This window comes from Melospiza melodia (genome assembly GCF_035770615.1).
Source record: "Melospiza melodia melodia isolate bMelMel2 chromosome 7 unlocalized genomic scaffold, bMelMel2.pri SUPER_7_unloc_1, whole genome shotgun sequence".
NCBI lineage: Eukaryota > Metazoa > Chordata > Aves > Passeriformes > Passerellidae > Melospiza > Melospiza melodia.
Genome location: NW_026948497.1, coordinates 10709083 through 10736953, shown reverse-complemented (window position 1 = coordinate 10736953; position 27871 = coordinate 10709083). Strand labels below are relative to the sequence as shown.

At 51.9% G+C, this 27871-nt stretch overlaps 1 pseudogene; it reads left to right on the top strand.

Annotated features, from left to right (window-relative positions):
• Positions 1-27871, top strand: part of LOC134432888 (zinc finger protein 850-like) — a 197787-nt pseudogene that overhangs the window by 155714 nt on the left and 14202 nt on the right.

Here is a 27871-nt window from a genome sequence, read left to right as displayed (position 1 = left end):
CATACTGGGAGCAACTGGCACCACACTGAGGGTGACTGGGATCCTTCTGGAATCATACTGGAAGTGACTAGGGGCAGGCTGAGGGCAATTGGGACCATGTTGGGGCAACTGGGATATACAGGAAATGACAGGAATCATGCTGGAGGTGACTGGGAGTGGCTGTGAGCAAATGGAATCATACCGGAAGCTACTGGGAGCAACTGGGAGTGAGTGGAAACACATTAGGGACAACTGGGATGTACTGGGAGAGACCAGGAGTGACTGGAATCACAAAAGAACCATAAAGGAAGTCACTGGAATAATACTGGGAGTATCTGGGATTGACTGGAATCCTACTGGGCGTGACTGGAATCCTACTGGGTGACTTGGAGTGACTGGGACCATACTGGGGGCAAATGGCACTGTACTGAGAGTGACTGGGTTCATCCTGGAATCATACTGGGAAGGACTGGAACCATACTGGGAGTGTCTGGAACTATAGTAGGGCTGAATGGGAACACCTGGGATCATACTGGGAGTGACTGGGATGATACTGGGATCACACTGAGTGTAACTGGAAGTGACTGGGACCATCCTGGGGGTGACTGGGAGCCACAGGGCCCATGCTGGGAGTGACCTGGGGGGAACTGGGGGAACTGGCCCGGCTGGGGCTCAGGGTTGTTCTCCCCCAGGGCTGCCCTGGCTCCTGCTGCCACCCTGGGCCCCACAGAGCCGAGGGACAGGGGACAGCTGAGGGACAGGAGACAGGGGCAGGGACGTGGAGAGGTAGAAGGGAGTTCCAGGGGGTCCTTGAGCCCAGGAAAGGGGAGTCCAGGGTTTCCCAAAAAGGGGGGACAAGGGTGGGGACAGCAGGGATGTTCGAGAACGAGGAGTTCAGGGGGTCTCTGGTTTTGCACACAGCTGGGGCTGGGGACTGGGAAAGGCAGGAATGGGGGACCAAGGCATTCCAGGGCATCCCAGGGTCAAGCCAATGGCCAGTCTGGAGGCTGGGAGCCATGGGATGGCCGGGAAAAGGGGAGCAGAGAGCCCTGATGTCCAGGAATGGGGTGTGAAAAATGCATGTATTTTATGATTGGCTTTTCACAAATATTAAAATGAATATTATATGTGTTGTATTAGAAAGCAATGCTGTATTAATTTTCTTAAGTACTGTGTTAAATATAGTTTTAGGTTATAAAAATTGTTAAAATAGAACTATGCTATGTAAGATGCTTTGTTTAAAAGAAAGGACCTGCAGCGAGATAACTTGCAGCCACAGGACACCTAGATCTTTCAGAGAAAAATAATTTATGGCCTTCTTATCAGAAGAAACAAACTTCTTCCCACCTTGGAGGTGCTATTAGGATTAGAGGGAAGAAGTTGACACTGGTCAGACAGAATCCTGTGTTTGAATGGAATTTATGCATCATGTATGAAGTGTATGAATATGCAACGGGCTGTTGTTTTTAAGGGTTAATCCTTTGTTACCAGGGGTCCTTTTTTGGGCCCGTGATGCCCAGAAAAAGGTACCTGGACGTCCATAACTCTTTGTTTTTATTGTCTCATATTGTCTTAATTCAATTTGTCCAAATTGTTATTACTCTAATTGTGTTATTATATAACCACCTTATTACTATTAAACTTTAAAAATTTTAAAAACAAGTGATTGGCATTTTTCACAATTTGGTAGCAGAGGATGGTTACTAACTCCTCGCTGCCGGTGCTTTGGGAGAGTCAGAGTGGGGAAGGCGCGCCCTGCCCTCTTTGGCAGCCTCGCTCTGCTTCCCCTGAAGTGACCCACAGACGCAGGTTACGATCTGTGGACAAAAGGAGACAATAAAACAAAGAGAACGGGAAAAGGGTCCCTACAACTGCTGTAATTTGCCCCCTAAGAGTAGTAGTGCGCACGAAGAACCCGGGAAGGAAAAAGGATTGGTAAGTATTTCTCGGGGGGCAGGTACGGGGGGATGAATGTGTGTGAATGAGAGGCGGGCTGGTTGTCCCAGACCTGCCAAGTGAGTGCGGAGTCTCCCACGCTGCGTTTCCGACTTTGCGCTGGAAAAGCGGCCAGTAAAGAGACAAAGCGACTCATAAGAGAGTGAAAGAATCCCCGGGGGTGACTGGGACTGGGTCTCAGGGAGGGGTTGGACCCCTCGGTGGTGGGGAGCAAGGTTTCCTAGCCCAATCCACTAGGAAACAGGACAGGAGGGGCTCCTAAAACCTGCTGGGTTGAGGGATTTATATTCCAAGAGCATCCAAGAGCAGGGTTGAGCAGAATTCTGTCCGAGTGAGGATATGCCCGGGAACACTCAGGGTGGGACAACACAGCTAGATTGGAGGATAAAAAAATGCCCAAGAACATCCAGGGTTGGACAACACAGCAGAACAAATGAAATGCCAAAGAGCATCTGTAGTTGTACCACACCGCTGGGTTGAGGGACAGAAAATGCCCAAGAGCATCTGAGGTTGAACAACACAGCTGGATTGAAGGAAAATTACCCGAGAGCATCTGGGGTTGGACAACACGACAGGATTGAGGGAAAAATTGCCCAAGAGCATTTGGGGTTGGATAACACAGCTGGGTTGAGGGATATCCAATAGCACCGGGACTGGCCAGTAACACCTAAACTTGTAATAGGCGATGTGAAAGTAAAAGGTACCTTATTGTTGTTTTGCGGTGTGTGAGAGTGACACACACACAGAGCCAGCCTCAACTTCCTGGGCAGGTGGGAAGGGGGAGGTGTGGAAAGAGCGAGTGACCTGCACACCAGGCTGCAGCTCCTGGCTGGGTGGGGGCTTCTGGGCCCAAGAGGAGCGAGTGACCTGCGAACCAAGCTAGCGTTCCCTGGGCGTGTGAGGGGCCGTAGCTGAAGAGTGTGAAAGACACGCAGACAGCCTCACAGGGGAACGGGCACCAGAAGCAGCCAGAGTCAGGGCCCTTCTAGGGGGCCTGGTGACACTGAGACCTGGAGGTAAACCCCAAAGCGAAAGAGGGGGCCACAAGGACCTGTGATTTCCTAGCAATAAGGATCCCCTTTGTGTCTTGAGAGTGTGAAGGAATGTGTGAAAGTGAATGAGAAATAAAAGTGAGTGTATGTAGACGAATGAAAGTATAGGTAATGTCGATTGTGCATTTTAAGCCTTACCATATCTCCTTGGAGGGAGTTGGATTGTATTGAAAAGCAGTGTGAGAAAAAGGGGTTTTTTTGGGTGTAAGTAGTTGAAAGAAAAGTGGTATTTAAGTTGTTAGTAAAAAGTGAAAAACAGAAGCAGGGGACGAATAGATAGAAAACTGAAAAATGAGACAGAAATTCAGTAAGGTGGATACAGGAAAAGAAAAGCAGAAAAAAACTACCAACAGAAATACCCCAAGACAGCACTTTGGGAGTTATGTTAACAAACAGAAATACAACTCATTGCAAAATACAGGGTATGCAGAAGTTGATGAGAAAAAACATGCAAACTTGTGAATTATATACTTAAAAACAGCAGTAGAAAATTTAACACAAAAGAGTTATACATTGATTCAAGGTATGCCTTTAGAGTAGCACATACCTTAAGAAAAATTTTAAAAGGGAGATTGCTTAATTAAAGAAGAAAAAGATTAGTACATGAGAAACTTATTTTCGAGGTTTTAGAGGCATTACAATTACCTAAGAGAGATAGCAATAGTACGTATTAAAGGACACCAAAAGGTAAAGACCTAGAAATAAGAAGAAATAAAATAAATAACTGGCAGATCAAGAAGCTAAAGATGCAGCAGAAAATAGAGCTGAAAGAGTTAATATTAACTCCAAATGAAGAAAAAAAAAAGGGGGGGTGGAATTAAAACAAGATTGTGGCGAACAAGATAAATCAGGGAAATAGAAACATCTTGATATGGAAGACAATTAGATAATAAAACGCTTACGAGGGAATAGCAGAGGACGTGTATCAAAAAGCCCGGTGGGATACACGGGCTAGGTGTGATCATTTTTTTAAAAGAACTATGGGTGCATTGAGACCTTTAGAGTAAAAAACAAGTACCTGAAACATGTATAATTTGCCAAAAGATAAATAAAAGGGTGATGAGAAAAACAATATGAGAAGGTCGTCAGTTAGCTCGTCGACCATTTCAAAGCATCCAAAAAGCAAAACGGGGAAAGTACAGAGCTGAGAACAAATTACCTCATCCATTCCCGTTCGTTCCCCCACTCGTTCGCACCAGCCCTCCCAGCCCCTGTGCCGGCTCCGGCACAGTCCGTCTGTCCCGGTCCGTCTGTCCCGGTCCGTCTGTCCCGGTCCGGCCGCCTGGCCCGCGTTCTTGCCGGGGGTGGGGGTCTGTCCTGCCGTGTGCACCGTGGTTACCGCGCTGATCGCACCGAGGGGGTCCCGTCTGTCCCATCCCCGGCTGCCCTGACTCTGTCGGCTCCCGCCGCTGCAGCCGGGGTCAGTCCCGGCTTTGTCTCTGCCGGATCAGCCACCGTGAGCCGAGTGAGGGCGATCCCCGCTCCAGCTCGGCCTGCACAGGAACAGCCCCTCGGGCGATCCCAGCCACAGACCCCGCCTTTGGAGCCCCCAGACCCTGAGCTGTGCCGATCCCCTCGGGCGATCCCGGCTGCAGACCCCGCCTCTGGAGCCCCCAGACCCTGAGCTGTGCCGAGCCCCTCGGGCCATCCCGGCTGCAGACCCCGCCTTTGGAGCCCCCAGACCCTGAGCTGTGCCGATCCCCTCGGGCCATCCCAGCCACAGACCCCGCCTTTGGAGCACCCAGACCCTGAGCTGTGCCGATCCCCTCGGGCCATCCCAGCCACAGACCCCGCCTTTGGAGCCCCCAGACCCTGAGCTGTGCCGATCCCCTCGGGCCATCCCGGCTGCAGACCCCGCCTCTGGAGCCCCCAGACCCTGAGCTGTGCCGATCCCCTCGGGCCATCCCAGCTGCAGACCCCGCCTCTGGAGCCCCCAGACCCTGAGCTGTGCCGATCCCCTCGGGCCATCCCGGCTGCAGACCCCGCCTCTGGAGCCCCCAGACCCTGAGCTGTGCCGAGCCTCCCCGTCCTGCCCTGAGCTCCATTCCCTTGGTAACCACAGCTCCGGCTGCTTAAGGAAACTCTCTAAAGGAATCACTTTATTGAAACACTAAAAAATCAGTTAGAACAAAGCCCTCTCCTGATTCTTCCTAAAAATACGTGAGAAAGGCTGTAGAAGATAAAAATCCAAAAAGAATGGGATAAAGAGATTGGTCTATTTCCATTAAGAGAGGTTCTCAAAGGGGGGTGATGGATCAGAGTTTGTAAATGCTTCTTTGACTTTGTCTGAGGTCTGAAATTTTAAGAAATAAATAAAAGAGATATTTGGAGAATCCCATAGGCATAGCTGAACAATTAGACCAACTTTTAGGTCCAAACATGTATACTTGAGAACAGATGTGGTTGGTAATGAAAATAATATTTTTCTCAGGAAGAAAAGCAATTAATCAGAGCAACTGAAATAAAAGCTTAAGAAAAAGATAATCTGCAGGGACCCCCAGAGAAGACAAAATGCCAACTGTACCTCCTGAATGGGGTTAAAATAATGAGGAGGGGAGTAAACACATGAACAGTTATTGTAATTACATAACCAAGAGAATAAATGAGACAGCATATCAAAGGCGAAATGTGAAAACAAAAGATTTTTGAGAGACAGCTTTTAGAGGGGAAAGAAAAAACTCCAACTAAATAGATAAACAAACTTTAGAGAAAAAGGAAAATGGTCCTAAGTAAGCAGAAGATCTGAAAATCTTTAAAGAAATGGGCCCATAAAAAAAAGAAAAAAAAAGTCATAGGCTTTAATTTTTTTGGGGGGGAACAAATACCATCAGGAGCCTGTGATAACTTTAAAAGTGGGTCCCCAAGAAGAAGAATTGGAATTTGTTATAGACACAGGGGCAGAGAAAACCTGCCTGTTAAACGTTCCAAAAGGTTATAGTGTGAGCAAACATATAGTGAAAGTAACAGGGGCAAAAAGAGGAAGTTTTACATTTCTGGTCATTAAAGATGTGGTAATTGAGGGAAGAAACTAAAATTTAGGTGGGAGATGTGTTATTGGTCCCAGGGGCAGGTAGCAATTTATTGGGAAGAGTCTTACAAGTGCAATTAAGAGTAAGAGTTATATCAGAAAATAAGAAAATGACAGCTAGAGTTTTGAAATTAAGCCAAGAGGATGAAGAAAAAAAAATCAACAAAGAAGTTTGGGCTGGAGAAAGAAATAGGGGAAGAATAAATATCGACCCCATAAGGGTTACAACTGAGAGAGGAGAAAGAGAGAAGTTGAAGTAGAGAAGTAGTTAGGAAACTCTGAGATGTTAGAATGTGAAGTGATGACACCTTGGTGCTAGAAGAGAGCAGAAGTGTGAATGCAAGTTTTTTGCATGAAAGGCAGAGAAGTATCTTAACACACGGTTGTTAAGAGGTTATTCAATGCCACACTGGGGTCCGGAAAAGCCTTAGCAGAACGGGCCCTCCTTGAAGAGAAAAGAGGATAAGTTGACGAGAGAAAGAGAAAGAATGTCAGGAGCACCTGGGCACGCCAGGTTTGGGGTTGTCAAGGCTGGGAGGTGTCTGAGCGCTCCCTGCGATCGGCGGGGTCTCGGGGGCTGCGGCAGGGACCGATCCATGGAGGTGCCCCGGGCGGGGCTGGCAGCAGAGGACACAGGTTTGCGGCCAGGAGCGGGCTGGCTCCGGGACAGAGCTGCCGGGGGGCTCCCAGACTGTCGGGGTGCCGAGCCCAGGATGGCAGCGTCAGCCTGGAAGTAGGCCGAGAGAGAGAAGGGGAGAGAGAGAGAGAGAGAGGGAGAGGGAGAGGGCAAAAGAGACCCAGGGCAGCCCCCAGGGTCCCCATGCCCGGGGCTGCTCTCCCCTGCCCCGGCCCTGCAGCCAAGGGGCCGCGCCGGGGGAAGGGCCAAGAACAGCATTGACAGCAGGGCTGTGAAAAGAGGGGCAGGGGGGACTAGCACTAAAAGATAAAATCAAAGCAGAGATTGCTGACTCTCCAAACCTCACAAAGCAGTTTGTTTTTCTGAAGTAAGAGGTTTTTTGGTTTTTTTTTCTTTTGTGTGTTTTGTTTGCCGTTAACGAGAAGGCTTTTTTCCTGAAGAAGAGGCTGCTGTAGAGAAAGCTTTTAGCTAAACCCAGAAAGTTTAGAAGGAAAGCGAATCGTAAAAGTTAATGCAGTATTATCTTTCTTTTATTATCTATGCTATTAAGAAGTCCTTTCCAGGTACTACTGAAGCAACAACCAAAATCACGGAAAGAGAGTGAATTCATGCCAGCAGAATCAAAGGACTTGTGAAGAAACTTGAGGAACGGACTATCATATTTAAACCGGGTGATACTGAACTGACTTTCCAATGGGGACTGAGTGGTAATGGTTTGAGAAAACCCAAATGATCCAAGAAATGTACAAAGAATAACACTGAATTAAGAAATAAGATAATGCTTATATCACTGGATTTGAGCACTGCCTGAATAAAACATCTCCTTGGGGGAGGAATACCTCAGATAGAAAGATCAAGAACGTTTTTGTATTCTGACCTTAGCCCTAGAATTGTACAAGGGAGAAGGGGAATTACTATTTCCATTAGTAAACTTTACTTGATTCATTCCAATACTGGACATGCTAGGTGGGTTATAAGTAAATGCCTAAATTGTAAGAGTAATTAGTGTTGTGATTGGCAAAATTTATGTTCTTATTGCAAAAAGTGTTAAAGTACTGACTTGGTTTTGTGGATGGGAATTATTAGTGCCTGTTAAATGAGAGCTACCTGAGGAACAGTCAGAGACCACAGTTAAAGAGTGTCAAAAACAATTTGCCTAGCAATTAGTTAAGAGAAAGTGACAAGAAAATAGAGGGCAAGACCAGATTGGCCTCTGTATTTCACCACCAAGAAGATCAAATAAACCTGCTGTGGGTTGCAACCTCACAGGCATGGGAGGTGGGAGTATAAGCCATACTAGACCTCTGTTATTCCTGTTTCTGGCACTCACTTGTTGTCTTTTCCCTTTCGGGATACCAGCAGGATTGTGTCACAAATGCTACAGAAAGCATCACATAGAAAGAAACCAAAGTTCCTCCTTTATTACACACACCTATGTCAACAGCCACTGTTATAACCCATCCAAATTAAGAACTTGTAGGCAAAACAGAGTAAATTATTAGATTACAAGAAACTTAAGAAAAAGTGGCAATAGATTTAGAACTGAATGTCCAAAAGGAGAGAGATGGATTTGTTTTAAATTTAATCTTGAAGATGCGGTTCAAGATTTGGAAAAAAAACCCCAAATAAGAAAGGAAAAGGTAAAACCAGCACAGCAATCTAACTCTGTATTGACTCCAAATTATCTGTTGAATTGTATTACAAGACTCCAAGCAGTTACAGAAATGATAGCAAATAAGGCTGCCCAGGCATTAGAGTTAACATTAAGTCAGCTAAGCCAAACAAAAACTGTAGGGTATCAGAAAGGTTCGCTTTAGACTGTTTATTGGCCAAAGAAGGGGGTGTTTGTGGAAAGTTCAATATATCAGATCGTTGAAAATTGATGACCACAGAAAAGTCATTCTAGCAAAAGCAAAAGAAATCAAAAAGAAAAATATATACGCATATAACAACCCAGGTACCAGTCCAAAAATTAGAAAACAATGTTAAAATCTAGCTGGTGGGGTAATGTATTAGAAGAAATTAAGATCTTTCATTTGTGTTACAACTGTTTTTATATTTCTTTCTTGTGTAATCCCGTGTTTTATTTTACCAGCATAGTCCAGAAGATATAAGTAGAAAAAAAATATTGCTCAAGCCAAATGATTTACAAAGAGTAAGAGTGGGGATTGTGAAAAATGCATGTATTTTATGATTGGCTTTTCGCAAATATTAAAATGAATATTATATGTGTTGTGTGAGAAAGCAATGCTGTATTAATTTTCTTAAGCACTGTGTTAAATATAGTTTTAGGTTATAAAAATAGAAACTATGCTATGTAAGATGCTTTGTTGAACAGAAAGGGCTTGCAGCGAGATAGCAGCCACAGGACATCTAAATCTTTCAGAGAAAGGGAATTTATTGCCTTCTTATCAGAAAAAATGAACTTCTTCTCACCTTGGAGGCACTGTTAGGATTAGAAGGAAAGAAGTTGACAATGACCAGACAGAATCCTGTATTTGAATGGAATTTATGCATCATGTATGAAGTATATGAATATGCAACAGGCTATTGTTCTTAAGGGTTAATCCTTTGTTAATGGGTGTCCTTTTTCAGGCTCCTGATGCCCAGAAAAAGGTACCCGGACATCCGTAACTCTTTGTTTTTATTGTCTCATATTGTCTTAATTCAATTTATCCAAATTGTTATTACTCTAATTGTGTTACTATTTTTATAACTATTTTATTACTATGAAACTTTTTAAAATTTTAAAAACAAGTGATTGGCGTTTTTCACACTGACTGTTCACCGCTGCCAATGCTCACAGTATTCTCCTAACACACTTGAGCTTCCTGTCTTTCAGTGAGAGAAAGATTCAGCTAAAGTCAAGGAAAGAGGGCAGGGGAGATGGAAACCTTCCCTTGGGATGCTTTTAGGAAGGCCTGAAGGGACCCTGCCTTTCCTTGGAACAGAGGTGGTCACCATGTATGGTGTTGCCTGACCTGCCCTAGGTGCTCCTCTATTCCAGAAGGACTTTTGCCCACTTCATCACTTGTCTGTCCCTCCAATTCCAGGGCCTCAAACCTGCTCTGTGAGATACTAAACCTGTAAGTCAGCTGTAAGTTTTCAGAATATGGCACTGACCATGGCTCTAAGTAAGTTTTTTTAATCAGGCTTACAATATATTTTGAGAAGAAGAAGGAACAGAAGGGGTAGATACCACACAAGAATCCAGCAGAGTCTTCCCAGCTTTTTTGTCTGGGTTCTATGAAGCACAATGCCCAGTGCTTGCATTATGCTGTCTTTTCATGTGTTCTGGTGACCAGAACCATCCCATGGCCAGGCCCAGGATAATTTGGGTGCCAAAGTCCCATTGCATGCAAACATCACACTCTTTTTTACCCAGCTGGCGCTCAGCTCAGCATATTTGCTGAGACAACTTTAGGACTGTTTTCCTTAACTTGGCAGTTCTAGCAGATGTCCTTATGGCCCCTAAATTCTGCATCCTTTGTGTCCACTATCAATGGGCATCCTTCTTCCCAAGCTTTGTCAACCTCCCTCTGGGTGTGAGATCAGTGAAACGGGCCCAGCCCTGAGTCTTAAAGACAATTCTAGCAACAACTACTTTGCTTTTCTAATACCTGGCCATCACTTCAAGCTTGTAGGCTGCTATGTGTGTCACAGGTTAAATGTCTCTTCCTGTTGATCAGGCTGGAAGCGCGGACAGCCCAGGCATGACAGGATATGTTTTCTTCAGGAAATGGGACGTAGGGCCCAGCTTGCACCAGGTCCAGGCCCGCGCCTTCCAGAGCGCCAGAAGGTTCGCGGCGCCATTGCAGGGCTCAGGGCGCCTCCTTGTGGGCAAGAGTCGCCTCGACAGCGCGGGCGCCGCGCGGCGGGGCCAGAGGGCGGGAAAGGGCGGGCGGGTGTGAGGGGCGGGGCGGTTCGTGCCTAGAGCCGAGCCCGCGCTGTACCTCGGCGCCTTCCCGGCTCGGTGTTGGGAGCGAGCCACCGCTGCTCGGGCTCTGGGAGAAGCGTGCGGCCGCTGCGGAGTCCCAGCCCGCAGATCTGGCTGCTGGCCGAGGCTGCAGTGCAGAGCTGCCATGCCAGAGCCGCCGTGCGCCGTGGCACTGCCAGAGCCCCTGGCAGAGCCGGGCTGGAAGTGCCGACAGCTGAGGGAAGCCCTGCCATGGCAGCGCCCCAAGCTCTTGTTTATCCCACAGAAAGAGAGGATCAGCACCTGGAGGTGACTGCGTCATTCCTGGAAAGGGACTATCTGCTTACAGTTGCGATGTCTGGCAGCAAGCAGGATGGCGCTGGTGCCAGGGAGCCAAGTGAGGGCAAAGCAGCCCTGTGACAGCCTGGCCCAGGGGCTCTTGTGGCAGCAGGCAGCGTGGGGATCAGAACAGAGGCAGGGGGAGGCAGGAGCTGCTCGGCCATGCCAGGGCTGGGAGCCTCCTTCCTGCCCAAGTGGGGCCCAGCTGGGCCAGGGGGCAGCTCCTGGGACAGCCGTGCCCACAATGGCCCCGTGCTCTGCAAGGCCTCCAGCGCTGCCCATCAGCCAGGCAGGGACAGAGCAGCCTTGGGGCCGATGCTGCTGCAGGCTCAGAGCCCCGCACAGCTGCTCATGCCCGGTGCCATTGGCTCAGTCCCCTGCAGCCTGCATGCTGTGTCACCGTGCAGAGGCTGAGCCCTGTGCCTCCCCTGGCCCTGGCAACTGTTCCTGTGCTGCTCCTGCACTGCCCAGGGCACCCACGGGCCCTGCTTGGGCCGCACGCAGACCAGAACCAGCTGGGGCTGTGACAGCTCTGCTGCTCTGGGCCCAGCCCTTGGGCAAAGCACCCGCCTGTCCCTGGGCTGGGGGCAGTGCCCAGGCTGGGCTTGGCAGAGCCCGTCCGCTCCTGGAGGGCTGGGGGCACTGCTCTGGCCTGGCCTGGCCCGGCCCTGGGGTCCCTTGGCATTCCTGCTTGCCCTTGCATCCACCAGGGATGGGCTGCAGCTCAATGGCCCCGGCCTGGCCGCACACTCAGGCCTGGAGCCTTCCCATGGCTCCCCAGGGCACGAGAGCCTCAGCCCCAGCTCCCAAACACGACCTAACAGGCTTTGCTGATATTGATCCCTGTTAGACCTTTGAAAGCATTTTGAAAGTAACCTTGTTTGGCAACTCCTTCAAGGAACAAACGTGATTCGCTTCTAATCAGTAAAAACTTTATTGGTTTGCTTGCACTTCCTATAGGGTATCCTAATGCTTCCTTTGGCGTTCCAGAAAATAATGAAAATCTAACAAATTCTAAAGAGAAGTTCTTGAATCCACTATGAGGAGAAGTCTCTACATTCACTATCCTTACATACACTTAAGTAGCTGCTCCTGTAACACACAAAGATGTAGTGGTTTACCTGACTGGACCACACAACAGGATGTTATACACACCGCTACATTAAAAAACTTCTCTTCCCTGTTCATCACAAATTTAAAGCTCTTCTCGAGATCCTGACTTAATTTTACATGCACATTCATACCTGCAATCCCTCCCCATGCTCAGTTTTCACCTAGACTTGCCAGGGAACAGATGTTCCATACTTACCTCAAGCAATAATCTACGTCTGTCTTCCTAACCCTCTTTTTCTTCACTGACTTCTACTAATCTACAAAATAACTTGGACCCTCTGCACAAAAGAAACATCCAATTAATAGCCTTAAACACTTGTGATTGTGCTGCTACTTCTAACAATCTTGACCACCACAACACTAAAATCAGAAATCAATTCTTCACATCCTTCCTGTTCTCCTGCCCCCACCACGCCTTGGCTCCAGCAGAAATGTTCCCTACTGCAGCCTGGTGTGCTAAGAACAATCAAAGGCAGCAGCACTTTTCCTCAACATGCTGCAATCTGAATTGCAGTGAAATTGCAGCTGTTGCATTAGAAGCTCAGCACCAGCACCCCACATCTTCCCCCAGAACTGAGGCCTGCTGAGGCCTGAGCTCTCCATTTCAACACACCCTGTAAATCAGGCTGCCTGGAAGATTGCAGGCTGGTAACTGTGTGAACACAGCAGTGCATTTCAGCAGAGTTATGGAATCAGTCTCATGGAAGGCACATCCTTTAAGCTTAAGACTCTATTCTACAAAATCTAGCCAGCAATTGTTTTGGTGGCCTGTGCAGGTTTTGGGGACTGTGCATGTTTCCTTTGGATGTTGTTTTCTTTGTTTCTAAACACAAAATTCACTGGATTCAGAAGCGAAACCCCAGATTCATTAGAACAAAGAACCACAGGGACATATGTGGCTGACAAGAACACTCCTCATTTCTAATGGTAACACCAGAAAGAGAGGAAAAAGATAAAGATGATTTAAATACCCGAAAGGATCCGAAATGTCTACATAAGCTGTCAAGTGACTAAGTTTTTGGTAAACTCTAAAAGTCCAGATTCCTATTCGGTAATTGTCTGAAAGAAAAGAAAGCCAGAAAATCTGGTTGACCTTTATTTTGCCAGGACTTTCTCACGGGATTCTACCACAACTTGGATCACAAGTGAGAGTGGCAAATTTTGACTAGAAAACTTTGATAACTAGGCAGCATTTTTTCCTCCTCACTGAATTACAGGAAGGGTTTAAAAGGAAAAAAAAATATAAAAGAGCGTAAAGAAATTCTATCATACCTCTTAGGCGTTCATCATCTTTGGAGAACAAAAAAAAAAAACTCTAGCACTTCCTGTGCATGGTAAAGAAAGAAACCTAGAAAAGGACAAAGGGATTTGAGCATCCTAAATTGTACTATCAAATTTCATGAACACGAGTTAATCCTGTAGTGCTTCAGAGAAATGCCATACATTGAAAAGCTTTATTCCCTAGAAACCAAATAAATCTTTTTATTTTCCAAATCCTCTTTTAAAGAGAAAACTGACTGTGTCTTTGGCTTTTGGCCAAACTCAGTTTGGAGTTGGTCAAACCAAAATGACCCAGTTAATTTCCTGTGCTCTGCTCTTTCTTTCCATATTCACATTCACATCCAATAGGTTGCTGGGAGTTTTGACTCTGTGCAGCACAAACGGTTTTCTAAGATGACTTTCATTGCTCAGAGGTGTGCAATGTCAGTTTCCCATTCCCTGAGTGCTGCTATTAATATTCCCACAGCATCCAACTACTACAGCCAAGTAGACAACAAAGAGAAATGCAACTTGCATTTCTTGGTCCTGTTCAATTTCTGACATCTCAGGCTCATTGTCACCCTCAGAACTGCTGTCCTGGAAACGTGGATCCTCTTGCCATGTGGCTTTTACTGGCTTTATTGTCCCAAGCGCGTGAGGCTCTGCAATGACAGCACCAATAGAGAAAAAAAGCCAAAACCAGATTATTCCTCTAATCATCAGGAAGAATTCCTCCTTTCACGTGAAACACTTACAGTGGAGAAGAGAGATTTAGGAAGGACAGAATCTGACCCTGCCAGATTTTCTAAGCTACATTTCTGCTCCACTTTGTATTTTCCACTTTGTTCCAGGGATCCCTTATGTATTCTTAAACATTTCTCATTGCATTCAGAAGACACTGAATACCTTTTCAGTTCGGCGCAATTCTGGGGGGCTCATTGCTTTGTGCTGTTGCGTTGGGTTTTTTAATATTTTGGGTAACTTCACGGGGTTTCTTTTCTCTCCTACATGACTGGGACTTGAGTTAATGTTGTTTCATCTTCATTTCAGACGGCCTCGTTTTATCTAAGGTTAGGACACCCCAATGATCATGTGTCATTCCATTTCCTTTTTCTAAAGGTCCAAGAGTAGAATTCAGTAACAAACAGAATGTTCATGGATCTTGGGGCCAGCTCTCGGACTTTGCTCCTCCCTCTACATTAACGCACATTTCCTTAAAAGCCTTGTGAGTTCCTATGAAACTTGATATGACTGGTGTGTCACCTTTTTCCCTGTTTGAGGAATTCAGGGCATGAGAACAAGCTTTTTCACCACTCAGCAAAAACCCCCAATGCCTTCTCAAAGCATGCCTTTCAGAATTCCTGAGATGCAAGCATGAGGCACCTCTCAATAATCTACCACAACCCTAGCAAGCAGAAATGAAGATCAAAATGCTTCTGCCTAATTACTGACTTCTGTTGCTGAAAATCCCCTGCATCCTGACCTTTTTTACACCATATTGCCCTACAGTGCCTGCCAGAAGCTCTTCCTTAGCAATGGCACTGTTAGAAGGGTTCTGCTGTTACCTTCTTTGATGCCCAACTCCTCTGTGCCTCCAAAGAAAGAAAACTTGAAGTAACTCGTCTCCTGAGCTGCATCATCCTCAGGCAAAGGTCCCAAATGGTCATCTGGGGCAGAGTCCTGTGCATCCTCTTTGTCCCAGGGTATTTCCTCAGTCTGGTTTGCTCTTTGAAGGTCTTTCAAAGAATAAACCAGAATAGAGGAGGAAATACCGTCTATTCTGGTTTGTTCTTTGAAAGGCCTCTTTCAAATCCGCAGCAATGGTGTAGGACTTGTCTTCAGACAGTGAGGCAGTGTCTCATCTCTTTCTTCTTTTTTTGGCTTTACTGAAATGAGATTGTTCAAGGATAGCAACACAGCACACGTCCTGTTCGGACACAGCTTCCCTAAGAGCCACCTTGCTCTGAATGTCTCCCTAAGCATATCCAAGCCCATTAAGGAGTGGTTCATTATCAAGGGTAAGCAGTGGGGAAACATCTGAGGTTGAAGTCTAAAGGCAGGAACAAGAGTCCTTTTTAATTAGCCACATCCTTAAGTGACTTTTCACTGAATACACAGTTACACAGAAATCAAGGTATTTAGCCCAGACTTCTTCCTGCCAGTAGAAACATCAAGAGCTAATAGGGTTTGCCCACAGAGCTGCACATCTCAGGGTCCCTGCACTGACCGTTCTCACCTTCACTTCTGGCAAGGAACACACGGCCTAGAAAGAAAAGATGACGGCGCTACGTGCTGCTGTTGGAGGTCCCAGTTGAGGTCCGACGTCGCTGGTGGGAGCGGCTGCTCCTGCGGGATGTCCCCGACCATGTCCCCCTACGCCTGGGCCTCTCAGCACTCGCTGCTGTCCTCCTGCTCCTGTCCTGGCGACTCCTGGACCGCACAGTTTGAGTCGAGGCCCGGCGCTGCTGGCGGGAGCGGCTGCGTCTGGGGGATGGCCCTGACCATGTCTCCCTTTGCCTGGGCCTCATAGCCCTTGTCCCTGTGCCACTGCTGCTGCCGCGGCGACTCCTGGAGCGGACAGGTGGACTCCGGGCCCAGCCTTGCTGGCGGGAGCGCCTGCGTCTGGGGAATGGCCCTGACCATGTCTCCCTTCGCCTGGGCCTCTCAGCCCTTGTCCCTGTCCCACTGCTGCTGCCGCGGCGACTCCTGGAGCGGACAGGTGGACTCTGGGCCCAGCCTTGCTGGCGGGAGCGCCTGCGTCTGGGGAATGGCCCGGACCATGTCTCCCTTCGCCTGGGCCTCTCAGCCCTTGTCCCTGTCCCACTGCTCCTGTCACAGCAGCTCCTGGAGCGGACAGGTGGACTCCGGGCCCAGCCTTGCTGGCGGGAGCGCCTGCGTCTGGGGGATGGCCCTGACCATGTCTCCCTTCGCCTGGGCCTCTCAGCCCTTGTCCCTGTCCCTCTGTTCCTGTCATGGCAACTCCTGGAGCGGACAGGTGGACTCTGGGCACGACCTTGCTGGCGGGAGCACCTGCGTCTGGGGGATGTCCGTGATGGTGTCTCCCTTTGCTTGGGCCTCTCAGCCCTTGGCCCTGTCCTACTGTTCCTGTCACGGCGACTCCTGGACCAGACAGGTGGACTCTGGGCGCGACTTTGCCGGCGAGAGGAGCTTCGCCTGCGGCTGGGCCCAGCACGTCTGGAATGGACCCTGTCCTCAGGGTCCGGGGACGTGCTGCGTGTTGCCCTTGATCTGCTGATGCTGCTGGTGTCCAGTGAGGAAGATGGCAGCGCCTGCTGCCATGCTGCGTGTTGGGGCCTGCTGTGGCTGCCCGTCTCTGGAGATGGAGGTGGGGAAACCAGCACCAATGGCACAGGGCTGTGGGAGCTGGGGCTGATGGCCTCAGATTCTGACCAGCCACGAGCAGATTGTAGTCCTGACTGTCTGGCCGGCCTGGGGCCATTGAGCTCTGTCTCATCCCTGGAGGCTGTAAGGGCAAGCAGGAATGTCAAAGATCACCCAGGCCCCGGCCAGGCGAGGCCAGAGCATTGCCCCCAGCCCTCCAGCAGTGGATGCTGCGCTCTGCCAAGCCCGGCCTGGGCACTGCCCCCAGCCCAGGGACACCGGGGACTTTGACTCATACATGTTCCGAGCCCAGCACAGCTGTCACACTCCCATCTCTGTGTGCTGTTCCTCAGGCCAGAGCAGCGCCTGTGGGTGCCCTCAGCAGCACAGGAGGAGCACAGGAGCAATTGCCAGGGCCTGGGGAGGCAAACAAGCTCATAGCACTGAGAACAAAAAGTGTACCAGCACGTGGTTGTCTAGCCAAGCGCTTCTGCTTCTTCCTGCTTTGAGCCCTTGTCGAGACACAGGTTCCCTGCAGAGCCCCAGGTGCAGCTTCCCAACTTACCCCTGTTCCTCTGCCTCCTCCCTGCCCCCAGGGTAAAGGCAATCCCTGGCATTGCATTGGCCGTGCCTCACTCCTAGATCTGCGAAGGCATCGTTGTCCTCCCACGTTGGCTGTCTGATGGAGAAAGGAAGAGATGATGAATTTCTGCTGCTCTCCCTCACGGAGGTCCAGGGTGTCCCAGCTCTTTCTCCAGCGCTTTTCCAAGTTGGGGGTGAAGCTGAAGCCCAGACTCACAGGACAGGGCAGGGCCAGGGCTCCTGGGGCAGGGCCTGGCACAGCACAGCACAGCACCCTCCTGGCTGGTGGGCCAGGCAGAAGGACACCAACCTGAAGGGGACTCGGATCCCCAAGATGAACATTTCAACAGGGAATTCCCCACTGTCTCTGCACAGGGGGCACTGGAAATAGAAAGCACCAGCGCGCAAGGCCTGTCCCTGCAGGGCAAACACAGGCAGGGTGAGCGAGGCCCTGCTGCTGCTGCTGCTGCTGAGCACCTGCTGTGCCCCAGGGCTCAGGGGAGGGCTCCTACCTGGATGCAGTCCCTGTGGAACCAGGCCTTTTTGCACGCTGGGCACACCAATGTTGTGAAGGTCTTTCTGTCCTCCACAGGTTCCATGCAGATGAGGCAAACAGTGTCCGGCTCAGGAGTCGCATCCACCTCCTGCTCTGGACGGTGCTCAGGGCAGAAAGACCTGGGGGCAAAGGGATGGGGAAAGTGAGAAATGCTGGATCATTCCCCAGGGGTGGCCATAAAGAGAGATGAGCTACCTGAACGGAGTAACGTATAGATTGACACAGCCGCCCTCCTTGGTACAGGGCAAGTGGAACCATCTGTCACAGTTCTCCCTGCAGCACATGATGGTTGCCCCGCTCTGGCCGCAGACGCAGCAGCGCTGGAAAGAGCCAAGCAGCTGCATCAGCAGCAGCAGCAGCAGCAGCAGCCTCGAGGCCTCCCCAGGCAGCCCCAGGGCTAAGGGCAGGGCGCAGGACGTGGCCGCTGCCGGCTCCCAGCCCACAGAGCCGCCAGCTGGAGGAGGGAGGCTGCTGTGCCAGGGCCTCTGTGCCAGAGCTGCTGGGAGCCAGACTTTGTCCCGACTGTTGGGCCGGCCTTTCTTTCCTGCAGTCTGGGCTAAGCTCTGGCAAACCTCGCCAGGCACAAATCTCCCTGCTCTTGTCAGGCTCTCACCTTCTGTGCCGCCCGCCGCACTGCAATTAGGAGATCTCGAGGGAGAAAGTCCATGAGTCCCCCGCGGTCCGTCTCTTGCTGAAATAGTAGAGTGGCGAAGAACTGCAGCCAAGGGGAGAAGCTGATGAGGAGGGGGCGGGAGGAGCTGCCCATTGCAAAGGTGGAGGGAGCGCCCGGAGCCACTCACCATGCAGAACACGTGGGCACAGAGCCCACCCTTCTGCAGTTTGTCACCGCACATGTCCGGGTCAGCCTCGGCACGGCGACACAGCATGCAGGCTGCAGGGGACAGAGCCAATGGCACCGGGCATGAGCAGCTGTGCGGGGCTCTGAGCCTGCAGCAGCATCGGCCCCAAGGCTGCTCTGTCCCTGCCTGGCTGATGGGCAGCGCTGGAGGCCTTGCAGAGCAGGGGCCATTGCGGGCACGGCTGTCCCAGGAGCTGCCCCCTGGCCCAGCTGGGCCCCACTTGGGCAGGAAGGAGGCTCCCAGCCCTGGCATGGCCAAGCAGCTCCTGCCTCCCCCTGCCTCTGTTCTGATCCCCACGCTGCCTGCTACCACAAGAGCCCCTGGGCCAAGCTATCAGAGAGCTGCTTTGCCTTCACCTGGCTCCCTGGCACCAGGACCCTCCTGCTTTCTGTCAGACATGGCGGCTGTCTACGCTGAGTCTATCTCCTCGAGGGACGTGGTCACTTCGAGGTGCTGTTCCTCTCTGTCTATGGGAGAAAGAAGGGGGGGGGGGGTGTTTGCAGAACAGGCCCAGAACCACGAGGCTCTACTCCCTGCTCAGCCCTGCGTGAGCCCTGCTCCTGTCTGTTTCTCCTCCCGTCGTCGCCTTGAGTAACACTGCAGTGTCCTCTGGCTGTTCCTCTGCTGATTCTGTGATTTTGGGAAGGGAGAGGCAGGTGAGCCTGCAGCACAGGCCCAGAGCCCCGAGGTGTGGGGCCCCTCTGGTCCCTGGGCAGCCACATCCCCGCCCTACCTTCTCCTCCCGTTGTCAGGTCGCACTGACACTCGGCTTGAGCCCCGCGTTCCCTTTTGTGGCCTTGGTGGCACAGGTCACAATGGCCACTCTGACATCAGCACCGTGTACCCAAAATCGGGGCAGCCATGGCCCCAGGTCCCTGGCAACCACTTGTGGCGGCCCCCTTGGGCACCGAGCTTCTAAAATGGTCCGAGCGTTTGCTCAGGGTGGAAGCAGGGCCAGGACTCCTGCAGCAAGTGCAGGGTCAAATGCCAGGCCCTGGGGCAGCCATCCAGGGTGGCACTGTAGGCAGGGAGGTGCTGTTCAGGCACTGCCACACTAGGGCTCCGGCCCCGGCCAAGGGAAATTTCTGCTCCTGCCCCTGGCAGGCGGTGGCCCAGAGAGCCCGTGCGGAGTCAGCTGCACTACAGGGATTCAAACCCTGCTCTAGGTGAACTGATGTTTTCATCAAGACCTGTCTGCAGAAAACTAAGATGAACCTGATTTGATGCTGCTGCTGATCACCATTGGGTACAGGAGATAAACCTGGACACCACCACAGCTGCCTCCGTTATCCTGCCATCATATGAACTAACAACTTTGACTTTCCATATAAATGGAAAAATTAGTATTAAGCTTCTGAGAAGCGTCATCTTTTATACTGACTCAGCAGAAAGACAGAAAATTCACTGAGAATTTTCTGTGTACATTTGACAGGAGAGCTTGCAACTGTCCTCAACTCAAGTCAAATACAGGAGGATGCTTTTCCTACATTATAGGAACTTTGCCAGTTTGGTCCATGCTTTCCTACTAGAAAATACATTGGAAAAAATTAGGAAGAGAAGCACAAACAATTCTTGTCAATTTTTCTCTTTCGTGTCTTTGCAAACATGCTCCTGGAAATGCAGATCCATGACTTGTGGAACAATCAGTGGCATCTCTGGGAAGCAGGGCAGGGACTGACAGGCAAGGACACACTGCACCTGCCTGATGCTGGGGCAGCAGGAGTTTGCCCATTTTCCTGTCTCCATGGGAGAGCCACCTTGGCTGGGAAACGATCCCTTCACTGGTCTAGGAGGGAGGCACAGCCAGTGCAATGCCAGGGAGCGCCTTTACCCTGGAGGCAGGAAGGAGGCAGAGGAAGAGGGGGGAAGTTAGGAAGCTGCACCCGGGGCTCTGCAGGGCTCCCGGCTAGGTCTCGAAGCACAAGGAGCCAGAAGAGCTTGGCCGGACAATCCCGAGCTCTGGACACCTTGTCCTCAGCACCGGGAACCCGTTTGCTTCTCCAGGCCCTGGGCACTGCTCCCGTGCTGCTCATGCAATTACACACAGACACAGAGCTACCTGCTCTGTCTCAACCCTCTTCAGCACTGAACAGCACAACACAGTAACATGTTCTCCTCAGTACATGGTCTAATTATTAATAGTCCTGCAAAGACTCACATTCAAAGCACACACAAAAACCCCAAACCCTGGTACAAACCTTGCATCAACACAAAATGCATGTTGCTGTTCAGAAACACAGGGCAGCACTTTTGGCCAATGCTTTTTCCTATAAGATCTTTCAAAGGATTGCAAAAGTGACATTGTTTGGCAACTTCTTCAAGGAACAGACAGGAGAGGCTTCTGAGTTTTTAAAGATTTATTGGTTTGCTTTCGCTTTCCTTTTGGCATCCTTACACTTCACCCAGCATTCCAGAAAATCGTGAAAATCCAAAATAATATCAGGGGAAGTTTCTGAATCCATTCATGTTTCTCCCAAAGACTTTCTTGACATACATACAAGTGACTGGTCCTATGACATACAGAGACGCAGTGGTTTCCCTGACTGGACATTACAAGACAACGTTATAGACTCCACTATACTAAAACACTTCTGTTGCCTGGTAATTACAAAGCCTGAAGCTCTTCTAGAGGCTTTTCCCAGTGCAACTTCATTAGGTTCCTCTCTGCCCAACTCTCGAGCCTCTCCAGGTCTCACTGAAGGGCAGCAGAGCCTTGTGGTGCCTCAGGCCCTGCTCCCAGTTCTGTCCCATCAGCAAACACTGAGGGAACACTCTGTCCCTTCTGCCAGGTCACTGGGGAATAAGGCAAACAAGGCTGGGCCCAGCACGGCGCCCTGAGCTCACAGCTACCTGAGTTTGGAGCTCCCCTGTCCACTTCTCTGCCCCACTGTCCCTGAGCTGCCTCAGGGGCCTGTTATGGGAGGCAGGGACAAAGCCTTGCTGAAGTCCCAGCTGGCAACAACCACTGCTCTCCCCTCACAAGCCCAGCCAGTCACTGCAGCACAGGTGGCTATGGGATTGGTCAAGCATGGTTTCCATTCCTGTTATTCCACAGGCTTAGAGATGGCATCCAAGAGGAGCTGTTCTGTCACCTTTCTGGGGATGGAGCTGAGGCTGATGGCCCTGCAGTTTCCTGGCTCTTTCTTGGTGCCCTTTTGCAAGACTGCAGTGATGTTGGCTTTCCTCCACTGCTCATGCCTCTCTCCAGGGCTGTCTCCTTCCCTGACCTGCTGGCAGAGCACCCTGTGCCAGAGGCAGGAGCAGAGATTTCCCTTGACCCCAAAAGGGAACACTGGGCTCAGGCCGAGTGTCAGTGTGACCTGACAACGGGAGGAGAAGGCATGAAGGAGCAGAGCTCACACAGGGCTGAGCAGGCAGTAGAGCCCTCGTGGCTCTGGGCTTGCTCTGCAAGCTCCTTGGCCTCTACTTTCTCCACAGAGAGAGAGGAACAGCACCTCAAAGCGACCAGGAAACCCGGCCATGGAGTGGGGCTGGGGCTGTGACACCTCAGGGAAAGCGGCCATGGAGTGAGGCTGGGGCTGTGACACCTCCGGGAAAGCGGACACGGAGCGGGACTGGGGCTGTCAGCCCTCAGGGAAACTGGCAATGGAGCGGGGCTGGGGCTGAGACACCTCAGGGAAACCGGCCATGGAGCGGGGCTGGGGCTGTGACACCTCAGGGAAACTGGCCATGGAGCGGGGCTGGGGCTGTGACACCTCAGGGAAAGCGGCCATGGAGCGGGGCTGGGGCTGTGACACCTCAGGGAAAGCGGCCATGGAGTGGGACTGGGACTGTGACACCTCAGGGAAACTGGCCATGGAGCGAGACTGGGACTGTGACACCTCAGGGAAACAGGTCATGGAGTGGGACTGGGACTGTGACACCTCAGGAAACCGGCCATGGAGCGAGACTGGGACTGTCAGCCCTCAGGGAAACTGGCCATGGAGCGGGACTGGGGCTGTCAGCCCTCAGGGAAACCGGCCATGGAGTGGGGTTGGGGCTGTGACACCTCAGGAAACCAGCCATGGAGCGAGACTGGGACTGCCAGCCCTCAGGAAACCCGGCCATGGGGCTGGGGCTGCAGCTGTGACACCTCAGGGAAAGCAGCCATGGGTGTGGCTTGGCCTTTGACACCTCAGGGAACTCACCATGGCAGCCACCTCCAGGGGTTTTGAAGTACTTGTTTCTTGGTTTAATGCCCTTCCAAGATCAATTTTCCTGATCCTTATCCATGTTTTGGACAAGTATTGCCTCCTGAACAGGCCACCTCCTGGATGTGCAATGATTCCATCTGATCCAGCTGTGCCTCTTCCTTTCTCAAGGGATGGACAGAGGGGCTCTATTGAAGGTGGCATTTCCTGCAGGAAGGGAGGCGATGCCAGACACAGCCACAGGAGGTAGTTGCTCTGCTTCTGGGCCTGAGCCCTGCTGAGGCTTGAGCTGCCCTCTCTGCTGCTTGGCACTGCGGGCACAGCCCGGATAAGATGGGCACAGCCCAGAGGAATTGTCCCGAGCAGGCTCAGGGCACTCGGGTACTGAGCTGTCCTGCTGGGCTCCCTCCGTGGGAGACATGTCCCGAAACCTGGGAGCGGCTGCACAGGGTGCCCGTGGTGGGGAAAGGGCAGAGGGGGAGAGCAAGGCTCCAGTGTGTCCTGAGAGGGCCTGGCTATGTGCCCGTGGGCTGTGGGAGCTGTTCCATGGGCAGGTGGGCAAGCAGGAGGGAGGGACGGAGGTTGGGAGCGACAGCTGTGGCACTGCAGATTTCCCCAAGCATTTAGTGAGGGTTTCCTGTGTGGCAGGGAGAGAGCCCCAGGGCCCTGGGCTGCTCCAGCTGCCCCTCCAGGCATGTTGCACAGGACCTGCAAAGAGCGTACAGAGTGACCAGGAGCCACAGGCTCCCACAGCCTTACCCCACCCCCTTGCAGTCCCCAATTCCCCAAGGGAGAAGGGGATCCCAACACACCATGGAAATGGTTCTGTAGCATCTGTGATCCCTTCTCGACTGGGATCATGACTTGGATTACTTGGAAATGCTGGTGAATGGTGCTTTGAAGACCTTGTCAGATGTTGGAGGCATGTTCTTAATGTACCTTTCCTGACAGAATAATCTGTGTCAGTATGCCAAGAGCTTACCATGAGCCAGTTCCCTTAAATTTCACTGAAGGTAGATCAGTTCTGGAAACCTTACCCTGCTCCCTTCTGGAGCCCTGAGGGATCCCACAGGATCGCTGTCAGTGGGAGGAAGGGGCATTTAGCTGTCCATCCTCCTCCCGTGTTCAATGGCACTGTGTCCTTCTGTGTGCTCTGTGCAGCCACAGAGAAGAGCAGAGAGGGAAGGGGCTGGGCCCAGGGCTGTGCCTGGGGGCTGAGCCTTTCTCAGCTCCTTTGCAGCCCCCAGGGAGCCCGAGCTGCTTCTGCTGCCACTGCTAAGCCCTGGCCCTGCCTGGGGCTGGGTTTCAAGCTGCTGGCTGCTCCAGGGAGTCCTTTCTGCCCCGACTGCCCCACAAGGGGCTCCTTCCATCCCAGTGTGGGGCCACTGCAGGCACGAGGTCCCCCTGGCCCTGCTCCTGAGTGGAAGGCAGAGCCAAGGGAGTGCCTTGGAGGGCACCAATCACCCAGATGCCCTCACTGCCACTCGGGCCTGAAGGAGAATCTTCAGCAGTGCCATTGGAGCTGTTGTGTCCTGCCTTTCTTTGCAGCTGAGCCTGTTGCTAAAGGTGATCTGGCTTCCCAGCCCATGTTCAGGATTGAGCCTCTGGGAGATGGTGAGGGTACGCCAAGGCCTTTCCCCTGTGAGACCTGCCAGCTCAGAGCCCAAAGCTCGGCCAGGGGGGCATCGCTGCAGGTGCCAGGACAGAGCCATGCATGTGTGTGCCCTCACCCTGCACGATCCACTCACAACTTCTGCTCAGCACTGGCTAGTGTTTGAAGGACGGTGGGCCATGGCCCAGCTGAAAAAGCCCAGATGATTTGTTGATTTTATCCGATTTTGCATAAGCATGACGTTCTGAACATGCCATTAAAGAAATGGAGAATTTCTCCATCTTTTAAGGTGTACTTTTTGTTTCTCAAGTGATGGGCCAAAAGTTAGGACAGAAGGAGGTGTTTCCCCAACAAAGCAGAGGCCGATTGGCAGCCCCTGCTGCAGGAAGGAAGTCCGAGCCAAACACAGGCATGGGCACAGGCACAGAAGGTAATTGCTGTGCCAGGCTCAGCAGGGCTCAGCCATTGGCAGAGCTGTGTGGCTGCAGCTCTTCTTCTTCTACCAGGGCCTCCCTTGCACAGCCCGGCAAAGCTGGAGGTGCCTTTGGAGCTCGTTCAGAGCCCTGGGTAAAGGGGACTCGTGCACCAACGTCCCTCCCGCTGCAGCTGCTCTGGAGCTGGCCCTGAGTGCCCAGAGGCCCAAGGCACAGGAGCAGCCCCGAGCGGGAGCCCTGCCGCGAGCCCAGGGCCAGAGCCAGCCTTGGCTCCCGACTGGGCAGGGGCTGCACTGGGTCCTGACAGGGCCTGACTCTGTGCCCTGGGGCGGGGGGAGCTGTCACGGGGCAGGGAGGGCCAGGGCTGGCAGGGGCTGCTCAGGGATGGCTGTGGCCCGTGTCCCTCCAAGCAGCGACTGCCCAAAAAGCTGCGCTGCCCCTGGGCTCTCCTCCCGGCCTGCTGGGCTTTGTTGGGTGGCACAGCCTGTGCCACGGGGTGGCAAGGTCCCTGCAGGCCCCAGCTCTGGGGGAAACGGAGAATGTCCTGCCCGCATCCACCGTGCTGCCAGCTCAGCAGTGCAGCACAGCACGGGCTGACGATCCCCATCGCTCCCACAGGTGCAGCTGGAACCACAGCACATGTTCCTGATTCCCAGAAGGGCCTTGGAAAGGGTTTCTGTCAGGGAACAGGCTTCTGGCTAGGGTTACTGGCAGGCCTGCTTGTCTTGGAGCTGATCTTCATCTTATGCTCTGTCCGAAGTTGGACTTGCTGGAAGAGAAAAGGGTGAGTGTTTAGTTCACCTTTCCCTCAAACAGCTTCTTTTGAAAGTCTACGTCAGACAGAAAACATTCCCAGTGAGGTTGCAGTGTAGGGGTGGCCAGTCCTTGATTGTCCGAAGAACTCTGCTGAGGGTTCTGCTGCTGCCCAGAGCTTTCATTGGCCTCCTAAATGCTGGGCCTTGTCCTGGGGGGGCCCACTGGGGCTGCAGCCAGTGCTGGCTCCCACTGAGGCTGCCTGGCCAAGAGCAGCCCCAGGGGCACTGGGCAGAGGCAAAGCACGGTGGGGAGGAGAAAGAGCAGGGACGAGATTGCCCTTGAAAATCAGGGGAAGGGAGAATGTTGCTTATCGGAAGAAGCCCCAAAGAGCGGCTGGAAGGGGTGCTGCCTGATCAAGGACCCCCGAGAAGCGGAGGGAGGGCGTATCGGCTGATGGGGTGTCCCGAGGAGCGGCTGGGGAGAGTGGGGATGTCCCTTAGTGGGGAGGAGCAGCTGGAGCGCTTGCACGGTCCGGTGGTGGGGAGGCCAGCGGGGCCTGTTGGAGTAGGCTCAGCCCGGCTTGTGGGTACGGCTCACCCTGCCCGCCCGCAGGACCACGGTGCAGTTCCTGTTGGAGGCGGACCTGCACGGGCTGCTGAAGCTGGACACGCTGATCCCGAACGCGCTGCCTGCGCCATGGCAGCGCAAGGCCAAGGAGAGCGGCCCGGGGCCCAGCCCTGTCGGCGTGTCCCCCATAAAGCCGGCATGTCGCTCCCACAGCCCCAGCAAGACGCCGTCCAAGACACCCGGTGAGCGCCGGCCACCGGCGGCAGAGGTTGAGTGCGGGAGCCTGGCCGAGGCTGCTTGTCCGTAGCCATGGGGCCCTGGGCTCCCTGCCACGCTGCCCTACCGGCTGCTGCTCAGGCAGGAGGAGGTGGGCTGTGCTCCTGACAGCCACCCACCTCCTTGCCAGCATGAGGGGCAGAGCTCTGAGCACTGGGGCTGGCCAGCTGCTGTTCGGCCAGCTGAGCCTTGCTGGCACAGCTGTATGCTAGGACGAGTGTGGGCAGGACTGTCAGCTGACAGCTTTACATCCTGTGAGCATTTTTGTATCTTCCCCTTATCTCTGGACTCTGGAATTGTTGCACTAGACCCAAGGAGTTGCACCACACAGTCCCTAACCAACTTGGTGGCAGGGAGGAAAATATAAGTTAGTTGGGACTGGGTGGCATGAGACCTCAGAGTCCTACTTGTCTGGTGGGTGTGATGTGGAAGAGTGTTGGGTTTGCTCCCGTGAAAGCTCTAATACAGGCTGTTAAATAGCTGTAAGACAATATTTTCATATGTGAATGCAGGTAAATCTGGATCCAAAATTCAAAGCACCCCCACAAAGGCTGGGGGGGATCGCTACATTCCCAAACGCAGCACTATGCAGATGGAGATGGCAAATTTCCTCCTAACCAAAGAGAATGACCCTGCTGAGGATTCCCCTACCAAGAAGGTGAGCATGTTGCTAAGTTACAATTACTTCAATAACTGCTACGCCTTCCTGCCCCTTTACCGAGCAGTGAACAATAGGTTCTATCAAGGGGGCACACGGCACTGACAAGTCCCAGCCATCACTACTTGCAGCTCTGGGCTTCAGGAGCCTAGGATGAGACTGAAGCTGTAGAGACTGCCATGCACTCGAAGCCTATGCTGCTTCTGGTACCAAAATTTAGCTTTTGACTAACGAGGCTTTAAAATGTAGCAGGCAACAAAAACACAAAGCTGTAAGCCTATGCAAAGTGAAACTGCTGGTGGTAGCTATTCTAGGACAAGGTCTCCACAGGGAACACTTCTGGAATGTTTTACACTGTCTTCTGAAATCTGTTTGTGAAGCATTTGGTCGCTTTGTGGCTGTGGCTTTTCCCTCTGGCAATGACACTGAATTTGCCATTGTTTGAAAATGTGAGCAGGACAATGTATGAAAGTCTGAGGAAAACTGCTTTGACCTGCCTCTGTGTGACTGACCCTTGCAGCACAGTCAAACATCTTCAGATTCTAAGAGAAGGGGACTTAGATGTCTGTTTAAATTGTAGTGTGGGAATTGTTTTAAATGCATTGCACTGAGGGTGATTTGTCTCTGTAGGAGCAACAGAAAGCCTGGGCAGTGAATCTGAATGGTTTTGATGTGGAAGAGGCAAAGATCCTCCACCTCAGAGGAAAACCACAGAATGCTCCAGAAGGTATGATACAGGCTCCGTGTGAGCTGAATCAGCAGGAGGGATCAGGTCAGGGGAACAGCAACACAGAGGC